Raw genomic sequence first — 8318 nt, forward strand, 5'->3', positions numbered from 1 at the left:
GGGCTACGTTTCTAAACGTGTGGCTCTGAGGCTCTTAGACTTGTCAGTCAGGAACCTACTGAAGACTAACCTGCACGGCATTGCCTAAAATAAATAAATATTTATTTAATAAAGACATGCTATGCTAATAATATGAATTAATTATTTAATAAATGAATGCTTCAGATTTATCTTACAAACTATTAAAAATACTAAGCACATTATTTAAACATTTACAATAATATTTTGTCTGTCTATCTATCTATCTGTCTGTTGTTGTTTTTTTCATTTCTTTTCACTCATAGAACCCATTTTTCTTATAATAAAAATGTCATTAGATTCCAGTAGATATTATTTCTATTCATAACAAATTTGCTATTGATGGTTTATGGTTTCAACCACTGTAGCAAAATTTGAAAATTGCAAACCCCAAGCTATGATTCATGGATCCCTGGGGGTCTCTGGACCCCACTTTGAGACAGTCATTTTTCACAGAAAGTGCTGCTCTTGCTGCTTTCATAATGTAGAAGTTGGGATTTTATTTTTTTCATTCATGTGTACTGAACTTGCATCTACATGCATTGGCCTTTTTATCCTGTACACATACCATAATGAGCTTAACGTAGGCTGTTGCTATGCAATATTTGTCAGCACAGCTCTATCCCATCCATCTATGCTTAAGGACAACCATATGAGCACACTGACCACATGTTATGTGTGTATGTATGTATGTATGTATGTATGTTGGATCATTCAGAGCACAGCAGTGACACTGACATGTTAGTATGTATGGTGTTGATAAAACTGAATCAGGTGCTGGGATTTTTAAACACTTGTCACTACCTGCATTGAGAAACAGTCCACCAACCCAAAATAACCAGCCACCAGTTTTCTTGTGGTCAGACACCAAGGCAGATAAAGGATAGAGAATGATTCTCATGCTGAACCAACACGGTACGTGTTTAAGTTGCACCACTGCTGCACCTGATGCACTAATACTAGCAAACACATTACTACCATGTCAGTGTCACTTTGCTGAGAATGATCCACCAGCCAAATAATATCTGGTCAGCTGTGGTCCTCTTCTACTGATGGATGAGGGACAATCAGCTACAATCAGTAATTGTGTACAAAGTGCACCATGAGAAAATGGCAGTAATTATAGGTACACGGTAGGGGCACATAATAGGGTGGGCTCTGAGTGCAAGCACACACACCACACACACACACACACACACACACACACACACACATTACATAATTCATTTCTAATTGCAGGGATTTTGAGTCCGTAACTGGTGTCTGAAATAGAGCCATACCACCTGAGACGTGTTGTAATACAAATTCTAGGACAGAGTCTGTGCCAAACTAAAAAAAACGTGCATTAACCTAAAAATATCCCACTTCTCTTTCTATCTTTTCAGTTTTAGGGACTGAACGTAAATGTAGATTAGCATGACTATGACTAAAGAAGGTGATAGAATAAGGTTCAGCTTGTAGACACCCTCTATGTGTATATAAGTGTGTGTAAGAGACAAGAGGAAGCACAGAGAATACGAGAGGAGTGTTGTAAAACACAAAACCTCAGTAGGTAATTGGAGTGTACAGCCTGGTAAAGTGAGTCACGCCAACTACTGTTCAGCATGAGAACTCCTTCACCTCATCATCAGTTGCTCAGGAATGTGTATATGTGTGTGTGTCTGTCTGTGTGTTGATGGTAGCCAGCTGACAGACACATAACTGGAGCGGTAGTCAGAGAGGGTCATGACCTGCCTCTGCAAACGAGACAGAGAGAATGAGAAAGGACCCGAACAGCAAAGCCACCAGACTAGAACCGCTAAAATGATAGTTTTAGAAAAACCAGAGCTCGTGCAAAAAGTGATGGCAGTGTTAACACCTTCACAATATAATCACAACACAACAGCTCATTTGCCAACTAATGTTTATTCATATGAACTCTGAATTCTGGCCTACTGGAGGGTTTGAGTCTGGCTCAGTTTGGAGATCTCTGTTCTCAAAGACTCCTGATTCAATTCGCCAGTTAATTCGAAATTAGAAAAGGTGTAGGAAAAGCAACAAACTGTGTTGCACCCCATCGTGACTTGAACTGATAACCCCAGGCCCATTTTTGACAACTAACTAGTTTAAACTATTCTTGCACAAGCAACAGCAAGAGTCCGGGAAACCGTTAGGGCAAATAAACATAAAATAGAACCAAAATGCCTTTTCTATTTCTGATCACTTTGCATGTGGTGTGTGTGTGTGCTTCTGAAACCCATTTTCCAGATGGTCCTAATTAAACCCAAAAGCATGTGATGCCGGGGGAAAGGGCTGGCATTACTGTGTCAGTGTGTCTGTTTTGGGCAGCCTGTGCAATAATGTTCCCTAACCTCAGAGTTCAGGTCAAGTCAGAGTTCTTGTGACCCTGAATCCTTCTTTGGTTGTGTACCCTCTCATTAACGCAGGTGTTTATGCAAAAGAGGAAGTGTACCTACACATTAGACGACACTCAGAGGGAGAATTAAAGCAAGGCATCATTATGTGTCTGCTTCATAACTTTGAGCATATAATATCTGGGCCTTATGTATGCTATTATTATGTGTTGTGTTATGTTATTATTATGAACAGGTTAAGCTGATTATCACTGGTCTATGTCGAATCCAAGTCCAGTCTATACTCATCTGTAGCAGTATAGATTGAATAATGTTAAGTAATGTTCGTATAGCCTATTTACATGTCAGTTATGCAAAAAAAGTCAAAGTCTGAGTCAAAGTCTTAGTCTCAGAAGCTCAAGTCTGAATCGTATCCCAAGTCATAGATCATTTAGTCCAATTGACATTAAAATGCATGAAATTATTGGTGAAAAATATTATGTATAAATAAAATATTATATATATTATTAAAAATAATACTCTGCTTCACAAGAATGGGCAAAATAGTTGTAAATATAAAACCTGCATAACATAAAATTATCATTTTCCACTCAAACAAACATCTTCACTTTGTGCCTTTGTGCCACTATGCCATGTCTCAAAAACATATTGCACAACATTGGGCTGGGTGGCACAACTGAAAAGTATTCAGCCTAGTATCTGTAGATCGCAAGTTTGAATCTTGGCAATACCACAACCATCCATGGTCAGGAGCCATGGGAACAAAAGTGGCCATGCTCTCACTGGTTAGGGTCTCCTGTCAATCACAGTGACACTAGCCAATCATGGGTGTCTGTGAGCTCATGTATATGGAAGAGATTGGATAGAGCTTTCCTCAGGGTGTGTTACGCTGCACTGTGACACAGCAGTTTGAAAAAATTCAAAAGTTGGCTTCATGTGTCTTGAAGGAAGCACATGTTAGTCTTCACCTTCCGCAGTTCATAGCTATTGTATGACAGAGGAGAGCTGGCTGGTGTGGGGGGAATTTACAGGTGACGAAACGAGGGGGAAAAACATATGTGGCAAAATTACTGACAAACATTAACAAAGCATCATCTTTGAAAATATGCCTCTGACAGTTATGAGTTGTCAGTGTAGGACAACTGATGAGCTTTTAACCTAAAAGTGGCAAATAAAGAAAAAATGTATTAAAATAAAACACGATAGATAGATAGATAGATAGATAGATAGATAGATTGATAGATAGATAGATAGATAGATATGAATGCAAAGTAGTTACAGAGTTACCTATTTACAGTTGATATAAATAGGTCAATACATGTTTCAGCTCACTCATTCATTGTTATTTCTTATATCATATATATATATATTATATATATATATGATATATAATATATATTATATATATTATTATATATATATAATGTATTTATACAGTAGATAACCACCATACAGGTTTCTGAATGACACATACAGTAGGTGATCAGGGTTTTCCCACCATGCATTGTGTGTATACTGCATTCATGTACATTTTTGCTCTGTCATCCAGTAACATCGGTGGTGTGAATTCTGCTGTGTTGGTGCAGGACTGATGTAATGGTGCACTCATTTCACACCTTTTTGATGACCTCTACCACTTTGCCTCTGTGTATTTGTGTGTGTGTGTGTGTGTGTGTGTGGTGTCTAAAAAATCACAGAAAAATAAATATATGAATAAAAATAAATATATGAATAAAAATTGTTCTAAGAGTTACATCTCTCTTTTTTGCTGAAAGAGCTTTATTCTACTGTAGGCTATGAACTCTGAAAAGTGTTTGTATTTGTCTATGTTAGTGTATATGTTTCAAGGTTAAAGGTCACACAGAGAAGCACATTTGCACTCCCTAAACTACGCAAGCAGCTTCCGTGCGTGAGAGAGCGTTAGGGACTGAGGCTCGGTGTCTCTGCATTGTTAAAGGCATGTTAGTTATTCCCAAACATTCTCACATGTTCTTCTTAATCCTTTTAGCGGGCGAAACAAAGGCCTGAAGAAATTCGAAGCAGAATACGAGAACAGAATGAAGTCATTAGCACAAGACACAGGATCAAGTGAAGCTTCATAGCAGATTAATCAGGAGTAATTGAATCAAGTCACATTTAACAAGACAAAGGAAAAGACTTGGATGTGAGGAGAACGTTACTCTGAGCGTTCTTGTAGTGATCACAGTTTTAGACAAGTAGTTTTTTAATTTGAGATGGTACATATTTAGAAAGTGACCTTCCCTAGCCAGGTAAAAGTTCAGTCCAGAAATAAAACGGGGAACTCCGTAGTTTCCCATTAGAGAGTCCCTCTTGAGAAACGACATGTTTGTTATTACTGATGATCCAGCTGCTAGTGTTTTTCCAGCCAGGATCTCCATTTTGAAGAAACCATGAAAAAAGGCTGTTGTTTAAGACACACCTTATGTCTCTTCTACACACACACACACACACACACACACACACACACACACACACTACAAGCACAGGGATGTGAAATTGACCCCCGAGCCTTCAGTAATTACACAGAGGTGAAAACTGAAGGGAGTCAAAGTAAACACATCCTTTAGTTCACATCATCACCTAGCCATGTGCATGCACACCACACCCTCTATACCTTTTAAAGCTTCATATTGGAAACTATGTGGTAATCTCAATGGTTATCTTAAGACTATGTTATTTTTGCGCATTATTAGAATATATATGATATATATGTGCATACCTTTCAAGTTCATTTAAGGTACATCACTGGACTGTGGTAACTTTGACTGATGATACCATTTGACAGCAGGGCTATCCATTAAAAAAAAAAAAAGTATCTTAATAAAAGCTACATGTACAGTCCAGTGCAGAAGTTTGCATCCCCCGTCGTTTCTGGGTAAAAAAGCCAAATGTACCCCTAGTTTACCTCTATTTTTATGATCTCCAAGAAAACAGAATCGCGAGAAGTTAAAACGAAACTAGTATGAAATATGGGGGTATCCAGCAACCTGACAATGATACAAAACATATGCCAAAATCAACTGAAAAAATTTTTCTTGGCAGAGTTGTCAAGAACAATGGACAACAAGATGAAAAACGCAATCTGGCAGAGTCAGAACAGATATGTCAAGAAGTACAGGGGGCTGAAAACAACTGAAAAGCTGTTTAAAGGATACAAAAGAGGCTGTGTGAGGTTAAAAAGTCAAATGGTGGCCATTCCAGTTATTAGAGAATAGTTTTGTCAAAAGGGGAGATTAAAAAAAGGAGAAGATACAAACTTCTCAACTGATATTTTTTTTCTCATTATAAATATCTTGTTCCACAGCACTGTTGAATTCTCAAATCTGTTTGGTCAGAAGGTGCAGCTCTGAGAGTGCAAGGCCAATCACAGGTCTATAATAATAATGATTTTATTTTAATTTTGTTTTAATACGTTATCATTACTATAGTAACTAACAAAGGAATTTTCATGGCACATGCTCACATAAACAGGTTTAAAATGTATAATTGATATAGGTTTCTGTAAGGAGGTGTCAACACTTTGTAACAGTCAGAGGTAAAGCTGTAAATGTTTTTTTATAGTTTTCCACCACAGGAGAGTCTTCAGGACAGAAATCTCATTAATATGACAAGCTTATTTAAAAAGAGGCTGGTGAAGGAGCAACTGTTTATAGCTGCTATAACATAAGTGATAGAAGAACTAATTTGGTTTGTGGATATTCCACAACTTTAAATGCAACTATAAATGGATGAAAAAACTGTCATGTTTGAATAAATGAACAATTTAAAATGGCCAATTAATAAATAAAAAATATGAAAAGAGGCAAATTGCTATGGTATAAGTGGTATAAGTCGAATGGTATGTGCTATTATTGGAAAATAATCAACTTTGAGGCCTTTTGCTTTACATTACACCACCACATGGTTGATTATTTTCCAATAATGGCGTATCCCAACATGTTTTATTTCTTACTTAACATAAACTACTTGGCTATTTTGTTACTTGTGATAATAAAGAAAAATCTGTTAAACCTAACAATGTCTTGTTGCTCTTGTTGTTCCTTGGGGGTATGCACACTTTTGCACTAAACCTCAGCACATATGGAGTACATGTAGTAGAACATTCTGTAATCAATATTATTGTAGATTATTATTGTTGATCTTAAAATACTATTATATTCTACAGATGTAATATATAATACATATTTCATCATAAATATAACTTGTTTCCAATGTGATAAGAGAGTATTAACATGCTGTTGATAAAAAAAAAAGAAAAAAAAAAAAGTGGGTCTAGATGATGCAAAAAGTGAAATCACATTCATTTGCTAAGTGATTTAACAGATCTGAGTCATTTACTGATATAACGTGCTAAGTTTCCTCTGAAGTCTCAGCAGTTTGGGTTTCTGCAGTGAGTAGGAGGATGAACAGACAGCAGCAGAAGAATTAAGAACAGAGCGGTTGAGAAGAAAAAAAAAGAAGAAGAAGATGAAAGACATTTCACAGGTAGCAACGTGAGCTTGAGTTGCCCACATCCTGCATCCTGAACTCATTTGCAAAAACAGCCAACCACTTACGCACGCACACTGGGTCTGAGTTTGTTTGTGAGCATGAGTGTGTGTATATGTTTGTGTGTGTTCTTTTGTGCAAGGAGGCTGTTATAAACAGCATGGCTACCTTTTGCATTGCAGCATTAACATTCACCTAGATAATCAATATTCAACGAACATAATATCGTGTGCATCTGGTCACAGGTTTGGTTTATTTGGTTACCACGGAGATGTCTAGGTGTGAGGTCATTGTCCTTGTCCTTTGGTCTCCAGGTGTGTGTTCACAATAGCTCATAATAGTGATGGTTGCATAAGTGTGACAGGCAGGGACCTTGATGAATTCATTTAAACACGCCTTATCAGTGTGTGTGTCTGTGTGTGTGTGGCTGGTGCCCACAAGGAAAGCTGCTTTATTTTTTAACAAAAACTTGTATTTAAAAACTAAAAGGTCCATTTTGGTTATTGAGATTAAGGTTAGATTTAGATCTGGCATAATTAGCTGCATTAATAATTATGTCAATGGAAGGTCTTCACAACAGAAAGACAAACCTGTGTGAGTGTGTGAGTGTGTGTGAACTGCACTGGTTGTAAGCCTTCTTTACTGGTCATGTGAACTCAGCAAAAAACACAAATTCCCTTTCCCATAATATTAAAAATTGAGTGTAATTTTTGGGCTTTAGACCTCAGCGCCAGGGAGATCAGCAGTCAGAGAGAGGAGCTGCCTGGGAACTCCATCATTTGAATGGGAGAGGCTGGTGGTTTGGAGATGGAGTACCAAAAAAAAAAAAATTAGCTAACTGCGTTGGAAAATATGTGATGAAACGCTGAAGAAATTAAAGTTTGTGAAGCACAAGGGCTTGTAGAAACCACAGGGTTTGCATTCAAATCCCTAGGACTTACGTGTTCACTGACCCATTTCATGAGAAAGCAGTGTTTGGATGTGTATCACTGTTTGGCTAGGAACGATACCACAAATATTTTTTCATAAATACAAGCTGACATAATTCCATTTGGTGGTGTGCTTCACTGCTCGGTTCAACTCGGCGCTCGGACTGCCGTGTATTTATGTCTGGAATGGGGGATCGAAAGAGAAACAATCCCTCCGTGGAACAGCGGACGGATTTCCGTATCTCTGTTAGGAATTTCCAGGATTTCCTGCGTCAGCACAGGGTGCCCTTGAGTGTCCTTTATACTGCCAACTCTGACCACTTACCCCTCACCAACATTATATCATGCCTTTAATTTTTATTCAGGATTTAATTAGTTAATTTGGAGGCTTATATGAGATGCTTTTTCCCTATTAAAACCTCTGTTTGGTTTATATAGCATGCAACCACAATGCTCAGCGTTGGATGTAGATGGCATCCAAATAAGCTACTGGCAAATTGCCAAGCAG

This window comes from Pangasianodon hypophthalmus, chromosome 13 (assembly GCF_027358585.1).
Source record: "Pangasianodon hypophthalmus isolate fPanHyp1 chromosome 13, fPanHyp1.pri, whole genome shotgun sequence".
Classification (NCBI taxonomy): Eukaryota; Metazoa; Chordata; class Actinopteri; order Siluriformes; family Pangasiidae; genus Pangasianodon; species Pangasianodon hypophthalmus.